Genomic DNA, 13396 nt, shown 5'->3' with positions numbered 1-13396 from the left:
AATCAGTGAGAACTTCCTGTATCACACCGGTTCTTTCCTGGCCTCCATTCTAATGCTGTGAAGAGGTGGCATGTACGTGAGTCTATCAGCTTCCTAGAGAAATCCTCATGGGTTTGGCCAAGAGGAAGGGAAGAAGCAGACCTAGTGCCAGGTCTCTTCTGGAGGGTAAAAGGGGCAGAGTCAGCTAGCCCATCCAGACAAGCAGCCCTTAAGGCAAGACAGCACAAAATCACAGGGTGGTCTCTCTAGACTGATTCTGGAGAAGAGGTTCCTCGAGCCTTTTCTTGTTAGGATGGCAAGTCCTAAGAGTTTTCTTGGGGCCAACTGTCTTTTCCTTAGGATCCAGTTTATCCCTCCTCTTTTCCCTTTAAAGTGAGTGTGTTAATTTCCTGTCGCTGCTGTAACAAATTACTGCAAACTTAGTGGCTTAAAACAGCACAGACTTGTTACCGTGTTTCCCGGAAAATAAGACTGGGTCTTATATTAAGTTTTGCTCCAAAAGATGCATTAGGGCTTATGCTCAGGGGCTGTCCTCCTGAAAAATCATGCTAGGGCTTATTTTCCAGTCAGATCTTATTTTCGGAGAAACAAGGTATCTTATCGCTCCGGAGCTCAGAAGTCCAAAATAGGTCTTAGGGGGCTAAAATCAATGTGTTGCTAGGGCTGTGTTCCTTCTGGAGGCGCTAGGGAAGAATCTGTGCCTTGTTTCCAGCTTCTAGAGGACACTTGCATTCCTTGGTTCATGGTCACCTTCCATCTTCAAAGCCAGCAATCTCCTCTCCAGTTTCTACTCCTGTCTTCACATCTCCTTGTCTGACTTGCCTACCTCCCGTTCACTCATAAGGACCCTGGTGATTATGTTGAGGCCACCAGGATAATCCAGGATCACGTCCCCATCTCAAGGTCTTCAACTTAATCATATCTTCAACATCTTTTTTTCTCTGCAAAGTCTCTTTTGCCACATAAGGTAAGATGTTCACAGACTCTGGGGATTGAGACCTGGACGCCGTTTGCCGTTTAGCCTACCACAGTGGGTTACTTCACCAGAAGACTGCTTATTCATTTGATGTTGATTTTTAGTAGGGAGAGAAGTGTTGTTGTTGTTGTTTTTTTTTTTTTAAAGATTTTATTGGGGAAGGGAAACAGGACTTTATTGGGGAACAGTGTGCACTTCCAGGACTTTTTCTCCAAGTCAAGTTGTTGTCCTTTCAATCTTAGTTGTGGAGGGTTCTGTTCAGCTTCAAGTTGTTGTTCTTTCAGTCTTAGTTGTGGAGGGCACAGCTCAGCTCCAGGTCCAGTTGCCGTTGCCAGTTGCAGGAGGCGCTGCCCACCATCCCTTGCGGGAGTCGAGGAATTGAACTGGCAACCTTGTGGTTGAGAGCCCACTGGCCCATGTGGGAATCGAACCGGCAGCCTTCGGAGTTAGGAGCATGGAGCTCTAACCGCCTGAGCCACCGGGCTGGCCCGAAGTATTTTTGTTTTAGGCTCCCAGGCTTACCTGCAATCGAATTTGTAACCCTTCCGTAATAATTTTCCAATCATGTTCTAACTGGCTTTGGTTGGATATAGAGGCAGTATGAGGTAGGAGAGGGGGCGCTCACAAAGGAAGTTGAGGAATGGGGAGAGACATAGGAGGAAAACTGGGTGGGTGAGGTGCCCTGAAAGCCAAGGGAACAGAGTACTAACAGGAGAGAGGGAGGGAGGGAGGGAGGAAGGAAGGAAGGAAGGAAGGAAGGAAGGAAGGAAGGAAGGAAGGAAGGAAGGAAGGAGTACATTTATTACTGTATTAAATGCTCCTAAGAGACCAGAATAAGATGAGGACTAAAGGCATCTGTTAGGTTTAGTGGCCTTTGCAGTCACTATTTTTGTGGAGTGATGGCAAGTGGGAAGGACACTGAGCACCAACTCATTCAGGAATTCTCTGTTGTTCTATGAGGAGTAAACAATAGCAGGATGGAGTGGAGAAAGGTTTTTTTCACCTTAAAGTTGAGAGAGACTTGAGTTTACTCAAGTGATGATGGAAAGGAGCCGGTAGAGAGGGTGAGGTTTATGGTACAGAAGAGACTGAAGTCTCATGGTTTCACTAACCTGGTTCCCAGATACATGGTTCTGGTAGGCCTTTCTCCCCAGTTCCAGACCTGGATAATCCACTCTCCATTGAACATGTCCACTTGGAAACCCGGCTCACACTTAAAATGTCCAGTGTCAAACAACGCTCTGAACTCATGGTTGCCAGAGGGGAGGGGGCTGGGGGGCAGGGTGAGAAAGAGGAAGGGATTCAGACGTACAAATTGGTAGTTACACATAGTCATGGGGATGTAAAGTACAGCATAGGGAATATAGTGTATAATATGGTAATAACTATGTATAGTGCCAGTTGGGTACTAGACTTATTGGGGGATCACTGCATAAATTATGTAAATGTCTAACCACTATGCTGTACACCTGAAACTAATATAAAATAATGTTGAGTGTCAACTGTAATTGACAATTTTTAAAAATTAAAAAGACCCTTCTGTTATTCCTTGCCTGCACCCCTTCAATCCCTACCCCCTTTATCATTTTTGTTCTAGATTGCTAAAGTAGCTTTCAAAGTGGCCGTTTTATGTCCACAATTAACTGTCCAGTACATTTTTCTGCACAGCAGCTAGAATGATCTTTGTAAAACTTATAGGTGACTCCTATAAGCTTTACAAATTCCCTGTTGTGTCCAGTGTAAAAGCCCAAACCTCTACTCATTTACGTTGGTTCTGGGCTTCACACCTGGTAAACTATAAGTTGGTGCAAAAGTAGTTGCGATTGAAAAGGTTGGAAATAATTGCAAAAACCGCAATTACTTTTGCACCAACCTAATAGTTCCCTTTCCCAGAGAAAAAGCTGTTCTTTCCCACCTCACGCCTCCGCACATACAATACCCTCTTCATTTTTTGTTCCCACTCATATTTTTCTTGGGTAGTTTCTACTCGTCTTTCAAAACTCCTTTCAGGCTTTCCTTTCTGCTTCCTCTAGGAAGCCCTCCTTGTTTTCCCCAGGCTGGGATTGGGTGTCCCCTGTGTCCCCACAGCACCAGTGCCTTCTTACTAACCGTACTGTAGATTTTCTGTAGTTGATCCATCCTTTTAATTTTTTTTATAAAAAGCAATTTAATTCTTCAAGTAGTACAATGAATATGTTTTTGTTACTTAAGCCAAACATTATAGGTAGTTCTCCTTTGCCAGCCCCGATGCGGCCCCTGTCCCAGAGGAAACCAGTGTTAACAGGTTGTATTTGTTCTTCAGATCATTTTCTGCATATTTCAAACCAGAACTGCAGTTTTTCTTTTTCCTCCATAGGTGATATCATACTCTGTAGTGTTCTGCAGCCTGCTGTTTCCCTCAGCAGTATGCCTGAGCGAGTGAGGTGGGTCAGTGCTTCTGACAGGACACGCTGCACTGAATTCTGGGCTACGCCTATACCATTGCCCGTTTCCTTTTACAAGTGTGCCAAAGTAAACACAACACAAAATTGACCATTCTAACCATTTTTAAGTGCACAGTGGCATTATGTACATTCACACTGGTGAGCAACCATCACCGCCATCCATCTCCAGAACTTTCTCATCTTCCCAAACTGAAATTCCATCCTATTAAACACTCACTCTCCCTTCCCCTCTTCCCCGGTCCCTGGCAGCTTCCATTCTGCTGTCTGTCTCTATGAATTTGACTCCTCTAGGGACCTCATATTAGTGAAATCACAAAGCATTTGTCTTTTTCTGCCTGCTGTGTGTCACTCAACATCATGTCCTCAAGGTGTATCCGTGTTGTAGCAGGTGTCAGAATGTCCTTCCGACTGGAAGTTTACAAAAACAATAACAAACTGGTCCTTTACCACCCATAGTTTGAGAATCACTGAGAGATAGTTTCTAGCTTTTTGGGTTTTCCCATTAACTCTTTATGGATATATATGCAAGTGTTTCTCTAGGGTAGGCAATGAAAAGTCGAATTATTGGATTGAAGGGTTTGCATATTTTACATTTTAATAGTACAAAATTGTTCACTAAACGGTTGTTGGAATGAGTGCTTCCAACAACAGTATGTGGGAACACCTCTTTCCCTATATCACTGCCAACACTTGATACCAGTCTTTTAAGTCTTTTGTTAATCTGTTAGGCAAAAAGCAATGTCTTGTTTTAATTCATAGTTCTCTGATTTTTAGTGAGTTAATTTATCATCCTTTGATATATTTATTGATATGGGCATTTCCTCTTTTCTTAGTTGCTTATTAAAACTTTTGGTAATGTTTCTATTGGGTTGTTTGTTTTTTCTTATTGATTTGTAGGAGTTCTTTATATTTTGGATATTACTTATCAGTCGTCTGTATATGTTACAAATATGTCCCCCTAATCTGCCATTCTTTTGTATGTATTTACAATGTCTTTAGGATAGAAACTTTCAATTTTGATGTAGTCATATACAGGCACACCTCGGAGATATTACAGCTTTGGTTGCACACCACTGCAATAAAGCAAATATGGCAATAAAGCGAGTCACACGAATTTTTTGGTTTCCCAATCCATATAAAAGTTATGTTTACCCTACACTGAAGTCTATTCAGTGTACTAGCATTATGTGTTAAAAAAACAATGTGCATACCTTAATTAAAAGTACCTTATTCTTGAAAGATGCTCTCCATCATCTGAGCCTTCAGTGAGCCATAATCTTTTTGCTGGTGGGGGTGTCTGTCTTGATGCTGATGAAAACGCAGTATCTGTGAAGTGCAATAAAACGAGGTCTGAGTGTATATCATTGTTTTCCCTTATGGCTTTTGCTCTTGCTTTTTTGGTCTTGCTTAAGAAGGCTTTCCCTACTCCAAGGTTTTAAACATATTCACTTATATTTTCTTCTCATAAGTTTTTCCTTTTTTAGCAGCTTTATTGAGATGGAATTGATGCACAATAAACTGTCCATACTTACAGAATATAATTTGCTGAATTTGACATGTGTACACACCCATGAAGCGATCTCCACAATCAAGATAATGAACATGTACCTCACCCCCAAAAGTTTCACTGTGTCCCTTTGTTCTCACATTTCTCTGTGTGTGTATGTGTGTGTGCACGTGTGTGCTAGGATGTTTTTTTCATTTTTTTTATTAAGGTATAATTTACATATAGTAAAATTCATCCTTTTTCGTGTACTTTTCTTCAAGTTTTGGCAAATGCACAGTCGTGTAACCACCATCATGGTCAATAGTTCCATCACTTCCAAAAATTCCTCGGTCCCCCTTCAGAGTCCACGCCTAGTACTCACTGCCTGTTTGCTGTCATTAGAGTTCTGCCTTTTCAAAACTGCCATCTAAATTAAATCATATCATACACTATATAACCTTTTGAGACTGGCTTCTTTCAATCCATGTACTGCCCTTAAATTGTACCTGCCCTGTCGTTTGTGTCGTTGGTTTGTTCCTTTTACTGCTGAGTAGGTTCCAATGTATGGATGTACCACAGTTTGTTTTGCCAGAGTCCCCAGTTGAGGGACATTTGTTGCCAGTGTGTAGTGATTACAAATACAGTGGCTGTAATCACCAGCATCAGGGTTTTGTGTGAACATGAGTATTCATTTCACTTGCATGAATGCCAAGGTGGGGGCTATCATCAATGTATATTTGTTTTCCAAAGGGGCTGTACAACTTTGCATTACTTTCAGCAATGAATGAGAGTTCCAGGTACTTCTAGTTCCCCAGCACTTGGTAGTGTCAGGTTTTTGTTTTGTTTTTAAAGATGTTCTAATAGGTGTGTAATGGTATTTCATCGTGGTTTTAATTCGTATTTTCCTAATTACTAATGATTGTTGAACACCTTTGGTATAGTATCTCTTCAAATATTTTGCCCATTAAAAATTGGATGATCTGTTTTGTTATTATTGAGTTTTGAGAGTACTTATATATTCTGGGTACACGTCCTTTATCAGATATGTGATTTGCACACATTTCCTCTTACTCTGTAGTTTGTCTTTATTCTCTTACCAGTATCATTTGAAAAGCAGAAGTTCCTAATTTTGATGAAGTTCAATTTATCAACATTTTCTTTTATGATTCATGCTTTTGGTTTCATATCTAAGAAATCTTTGTCCGACACAGGTTGTTTCTAAATTGGTTTTTAAGGTTTTATTCTTTAAACTCTCTAGAATTAATTTTTGTGAGTGGTTTGAGATAATGCTATCACTTTATTTTTTCAAACAGGTAGCTATTTGTCCCAACTCGATTTATTGACTTTCTCCAGTGATTTCAAATGCCACTTTTATCATATACCAAATTCCCTCATACATTTGAATCTGTTTCTGGATCATCCCATTTGTTTCACTGATGTATCCATTTGTTCTTATGCAAGTATCACTATCAATATCAACATCAACATTAAAATTACTACTATGGCCTTATCATAAATTTTGATACCTGATAGGGAAAGTTTTCCCTCGTTGTATTTAAAACATTTCTTGGCTAATCTAGCTCATTTTTCCTTCCAAAAAATTTTTAGAATCAATAAATTCCACAAAAGATCTTCAGATTTTTGTTGAGATTACATGGATTTTAGTTGATTACATGGAATTTTCAGCTTAATTTGGGAAGAGTTGATGTTTTTACATTACTGAGATTTCCCAGCCAGGAACAGGGTATATGTCTCCATTTATTTAAGTCTTCATTAATGGTATGCCTCTCTTTTTATTTAGCCTCTTTTACTTTTTATACTGTTTTGTAATCTTTTGTTTACTTATCTCTGTTTCTCATCGGTAAACTTTCTGAGTGCAGGAACCTTTCTGTCTTCTTTCCCGAAAGCTTTGGTTTCAGAATTTGGCTCCTGCTAATAGTCTTGTTAGAACTTTACAGAACATTTAGTATAGTTCTCCCTTTTTTTATCATTCAAAGCTTTTAAAATCTTATTACTTTGATCTAGTTTTCAAACTTAAAAGTTGCAAGAATAGTATAAAGCCCTTCCATATACTCTTTACCCAGTTTCGTAATTTTTTTTTAAAGTATGGTTTTCCAGGACTCATCAGCTCCAAGTCAAGTAGTTGTTTCAATCTAGTGTGGAGGGTGCAGCTCACACTGGACCATGTGGGGATCGAACCAGCAATCTTGTTGTTAAGAGCTCGTGCTCTAACCAACTGAGGTAACCAGCAACCCCCGTAAATTTTTCTATATTTTGAAAGAAAATGTAGAAATATAGAAAATAGAAAATATTCTATATTCATGTTGCTATATTTGCTTTCTTATTCTATCCCCATCTCTGCATACTTTTTTGCATCACTTGGAGTAATTTACAGGCATCAATTCCCTATACTCCTAGATACTTCAGCATGTATTTCCTAAGAACTGGGGCATTCTCTTTAAAAAACAACAATATAATGATCAAAATCAGGAAAATTAACATTGATACCATACTGTTACTATTCAGATTTAGATTATACCTTTGTCCTATTAATGTCCTTTATAGCAATTTTTTCCTCAGTCCAGAAAAACATCCAGTGTTTTACATTGAATTCATTTGTCATGTCACTTTAGTCTAATCTGGTATAGTTGCTCAGTCTTCTTTTTTTTTCATGATGTTGGCATTTTTGAAGAGTACAGGCCAGTTATTTTGCAGAATGTCCCTTAGTTTGGGCTTTCCTGATGTTTCCTTATAATTAGCTTCAGACTATGCATTGTTTTGTAGGAATACCACAGAAGTGGTATGTCCTCAGTGCATTACAGTAGAAGGTACATGATGTTACGTAGTTTGTCCCACAACCAGTGATGTTAACTTTGACTATTTGGTTAAAATGGAGTGTGCCAGCTTTCTCCATTGTAAATTTACTGTTTTTCCCTTTGAAATTAATATACAGTTTGTGGGAAGAGGATACTTTGAGACTGTATAAATGTCTTGTTCCTCATTAAACTTTCACCCAATAGTTTTTAACCTTCACTGATGATTCTTGCCTGAATCAGTTATTACTATGATGTTTGAAAAGCGGTGATTTTCTAAGTATAGGTCTCGTTCTACATCCATTAGTTGGGATTCTGCTGTAATGAAGAGCTTTCCCTCTAACCAACCCTGGTATTGATAGATTATCAGGATGGACACATAGATTCTGATTTAGTGCATGCGTTATAATGTTTGGCTGGCATTATTCAGTTTGATGCTTAAATTGGCCCACATTTGGCTAGTGGGAACCCCTTCAAGCTGATTGACATGTCCCCACCATTCTTTAGCACTTCCTTACTTTCTGGGACAGCAAGAATATTTCAGGCTTATCTTGAATTTTCCCCACCCTTGCCCTGGGATCAGCTATTTCTCCAAGGAGCACGTAAGCTGCCTTATGTGAGGAATGATATTTAGAAACCAAGATCTGGGTGATAGGCATACTTACTGCTACTGAAGTATCATAGCTTTTGGGCTTTGTAAGCAGAGACACGTAGGCATTATCCCAGGTTTTTGAATCTCTCTCAGTATCCCCACCAAGTGATTGTCTAAGTCTGTGCTTGAACACTTCATTATTCTGGAAATTGCTCCAGAAATAGACTATTCCGTTGTTGGGCTGTTCTGATACTTGACAGCCCTTTATGTTTGCAAACAGCGGTCACTGGATTCTTGTCTTGTCTTCTCTTTGCTAAACATCTGCACCTCCTTTATTGCCATTATTCTCATGGCAGAGTTTTAAGATCTACTCATCATCCTGGTTATTTTGTTCTGTTCATACTTCAGTTCATTAATATCTCTTTTTAAAGACTGGCATCTAGAATGAAATATATTATTTCAGGTCCATGTTCTGATGAGTACAGAGGAGTGGGTCAATGACTTTCTTTGTTCTAGACCCCATGCTACTATTCATGCAGGTTAAGGTTAAGTTAGCTTTTATCCTTCTGTTATTTTTCTTTTGACAGCTGCATCGACCACTCTGTTGACTTATGTTGAGCCCATATCTAGTTGAAATCCTTAATACTTTAACTTTGCTGCTATGCTCATCCATTGGGTACTTGCACAATTGTGTCTTAGGATCTAGCACAAGTCCTTAAGTTGATCTCTCTCTTTCCAGCTTGTTAAATTTAGTTTATTATTCCTGCTTGTCAAGCTTAGTTTGAATTTTGAATGTCATCCAATTGTGCTAGCTATCTTTTTCCAGCTTATCAGCTGCAAATTTGATTAGTATGCCAGTATGCCATTAGTGTCTTCAGACAAGTAACTATTTAAAAAATATCAAGAAGGGCAGGGTGGAGCTCAAGTCTTTTCAGCCTGGATAGAGACTTTCTCTTATGTTGAAATCAATCCATCAAATCAGGGTTGCTTTTGTTCACCTACCTTCAGCTGATGTACGAGGTCTGACAATTACGTTCGCGAACTTGCCACCGTGTGCTTACATTGGCAGCCCTGTACAAACAGCTCAGTAAGGTTTCATAACCTTGGTATATCAGTGTCTCACAGCTGTGTTTGTGTCGACATGTGGCGGTGTCTTGCTGAGTGGCATTCATTATTGTTGTTGTGTGTTTTTGTGTGCTGTCGCGAGAATGTCTGAGCTTAAATTAGAGCAATGACCAAACATTAAATTTCTTGTTAAACCTGGCAAAAGTGGAAGTGAAATCAGGGACATGTTAGTCAAAGTTTATAGGGATAATGCCATGAAGAAAATGGCAGTGTACAGATGGATTAAACGTTTTTCTGAAAGGAGAGAACGCGTCACGGATGAAGAGAGGTCAGGGCAGCCAGTAATGAGCAGAACTGATGAAAACCTTGCAAAAATTCATTGAATTGTGTGTCAGAATCATTGGCTGACTGTGAAAAGTATAGTAGACCCAGTAAACTGCGATAGAGAAACAGTTAGGAAAATCTTAACTGAAAATCTTGGCATGAGAAAGGTGTGTGCAAAAATGGTCCCGAAGGAGCTCACTGATGAACAAAACCAAAGGGAGTTTTTAGCCAGTAAACCAATAACTGTATTGGAGCATCCTCCCTACTCACCTGATCTGGCCCCCAATGACTTCTTTCTTTACCTGAAGGTAAAGGAAATATTGAAAGGAAGACATTTTGATGACATTCAGGGTACCAAGGGTAATACGATGGCAGCTCTGATGGCCATTTCAGAAGAGTTCCAAAATTGCTTTGAAGGGTGGACTAGGTGCTGGCATCGGTGCAGAGCTTCCCAAGGGGAGTCCTTCTAAGGTGACCATAGTGAGATTCAACAATGAGATATGTAGCACTTTTTCTAGGATGAGTTTGCAAACTTAATTGTCATATCTCATATATAGTATCTGAGCCAACAGATCTGTCAAAACACACAAAATAGATCCAGTTTCTGGTTTTTTCATGGGGAGGATCAGTTATTCAAGATCATAAGGAGACTTTTTTTTTTTTTTTTGTAAAATGGGGACTTTTTACATAGACGAAACTTATTCTTGTGTGGGACTTGGCCTGGTCTGGCTCAGTCTTTGTCCTCCTTGGTACCAGAGGGCAAAGAGAAATGTTTCAGGGAGCCAAGGCCATCCTACCTAAATCATCAAATCTTCATGATCTCTATGAAACTAGGGGTCATCTAGTTCAAGCTTCAGAAATCTGACTAACAAAAACCTCCTATTAATGTACCCTTATTTTTAAATCTACTATATTAGTGAACAAGTACTTATACACCTTATTAAGAAGGAGGAAGGGTGCATTATAGAAGGGTGTTTCCTGAATTGCAGATAAGGATGGGAAAAGGTCATTATCTTCGAATGAAGTAAAGTGTAATGGATAAAAGTAGCTATCGGAAAGCATACATCTACAGAATTAACCTACCCTAAGAGAGAGCTTCAAAGTTTTCTTTTAATGAGACTAAGCTATTTTTCAAGTTTCCATCAAAGACCAGAGTGTAGTCTCAGGATGAAGAGAATGAAATGTAATAATGCAAAGAAATGCTCACTTACTTAACTGCCTTATAACTTGACCATCTGAGATACCGTGTTTCCCCGAAAATAAGACCTAGCTGGACAATCAGCTCTAATGCGTCTTTTGGAGCAAAAATTAATATAAGACCCAGTATTATATTATATTTATATTACATTATGTTATGTTATATTATAGCTGGTCTTATAGTAAAATAAGACCGGGTCTTATATTAATTTTTGCTCCAAAAGACACATTAGAGCTGATTGTCCGGCTAGGTCTTATTTTCAGGGAAACACGGTAGTGATCTGTGAATAAAAGGATGAAAGGCGGTTATCTGCAAGGAGCCCGGAAGGGGGAAGAATAATATTTTGTGTTTTTTAGCCTTTTCTGGAGGTTCTTTTGATTATTTTTAGTTACTTAGGTAATATGTGAATACTTCTTCTTGTAAAAGATATTAAAACATTACAGGCAAGAGTAAGTTTCCTTTCACCAATTCTCTTGCCCCCAGTTCTGGTTAGTTTATCAGGCTCATATAATTTGATGGGTACATGGCTTTTGTGGATATAAACTCCTTTTGTTTTAAAAATGTGCTCACAAGGTGGCTGGATGGCTCAGTTGGCTAGAGTGTGAGCTCTGAACAACAGGGTTGCCGATATGATTCCCACATGGGCCAGTGAGCTGCACCCTCCACAACTAGATTAAAGGACAATGACTTGACTTGGAGCTGATGGGCCCTGGAGAAACACACAGTTCCCCAATATCCCCCAATTAAAATAGATTAAAAATTTTTTAAATTTTAAAAACTTCTTTAAAAATGTGCTCACAAATCAATGTTTTAACATATAGTCTGGCTTGCTGAATCTGCCTGCCTCCCCCGCCCTTCCCCAAGAAGGACTGACTGCCCTGTACAGATAACCAGACCCTGGGCCTCGAGATGTATGTGTTTCCCTTTGTGAATCAATACGTTGGCATTAATCCAGCTAATTGTGGGATTGGCCAGGTTGGCTCGCTGAGCGCCATACCCTTGACCACTGTGATGCCACAAAGACATTGCCTGCATACCTAGGAGATCATTTTTGAACAGCTTTTTGACTTCTGTGCATGTAGTGGGGCGTACAATGAAATTTTATAAAAAGCTCCATGAAGAGCTTATAGTTTTACTGGGAAGACTAGATGTGCATGTGAGGCATTTCTTGGAGAAGGCAATACTGTGTATTTATATTATAACATGGGACAATGAATCTAGTAAAGAATGAATTGGACAGCATGGATATGTGCTATACAAATTCATTTTCCTCTTTACCTGTCATCTCTCCTTTTTTCCCATCATTCGCCTTTTATTTCCTCACGTCCTACTCTTCAATTCACTGATCTGGCTCCTCTTCTGCCATTGGCCTGGAATTGTGAGGGGTGGAAGTTATGGGGCTATGGGCACATGTGTTATGCTTTGCTGGTTTATTGGTTTATATTAGGGTTAGCTTATCCATTCTCGTGGCTTCAACTGCTTATTATACACTCACTGCAGACAAATGTATGTCCAAACCAGACCTGTTTCCTGAGCTTCAGATCCCATGTATCACTCTGCCTATGTGAATAGGCATCTCAAATTCACCATTTCCCATACTGGGTTCTTTCTTCCCTTCTCTGTCTAAACCTGTTCCTCCTCTTGTGTTCCTTACCTTAGAGAATGGTACCCCCATCGACTCAGTGGCCCAAGCCTGAAACCTTCATACCACCCTCTCTAGTTATTCTACCACCAAGTCCTTTCAGGTCTATTCGTTAAATATCCATTATATCCGTATACTTCTCTCTATTCCTACTGCCACTACCCAGATCCAGGCCACCACCCCCTCTCACCTGAACTATTGCAACTCTCTCCTAATTATCTATGTGCCCCCACTCTTTTCTACCCCCGAATCATTCTCCACACTACAGCCAGAGAACACGTTAAAAAACACAGCCCTTCAGTGACTTCCTACTCCCCTTAAGAAAAAGTCCAAAATTCTTTGATTAGCTCACAAGGCCCCCCTCCTGCATCACCTTCATTTATCAACTCACCCCAGCTCAAACTCTGTATCTCAGTCATTCGAAAGCCTGTTTTCCGTTCCTGGAGAATGCCATGCTCTCTTCCTATAGAACCCCAACCTTCATACGTGCTCCTCCAGTGTCTGCTTGTTCCACTTCTAGCGATGTGGTGATGGAGCTCTTTGCGTTGTCTAGTTCCCCATTTGTCTTTCACCTGCTGGTTTCAGCATCCACTGATGATCATTATCTGAATCAGTTATTTCATAACGGGTTTCACACTGGTGATTTTTCTAAGTCTATCATGCTTTTTACATGTATTAGCTGGAATTCTTTTGTAAAGAACTTTCCCTTACCCACTAGGTCTGTTTGGTATCCTAAATAGATATGATTAGTAAGGTAAATGTTTAATTCTTTTGTGATTGTATATTTTTTTTAAAGTTCATCTAAATTAGTGATTTGGAGGGGTTGTTTTTTTTTTTGTTTTTTTGTTTTGAAGGG

Source organism: Rhinolophus sinicus, chromosome 18, assembly GCF_057876585.1.
Source record: "Rhinolophus sinicus isolate RSI-liver-muscle chromosome 18, RSI-T2T, whole genome shotgun sequence".
Lineage (NCBI taxonomy): Eukaryota > Metazoa > Chordata > Mammalia > Chiroptera > Rhinolophidae > Rhinolophus > Rhinolophus sinicus.
This window is presented reverse-complemented; position numbering follows the sequence as displayed.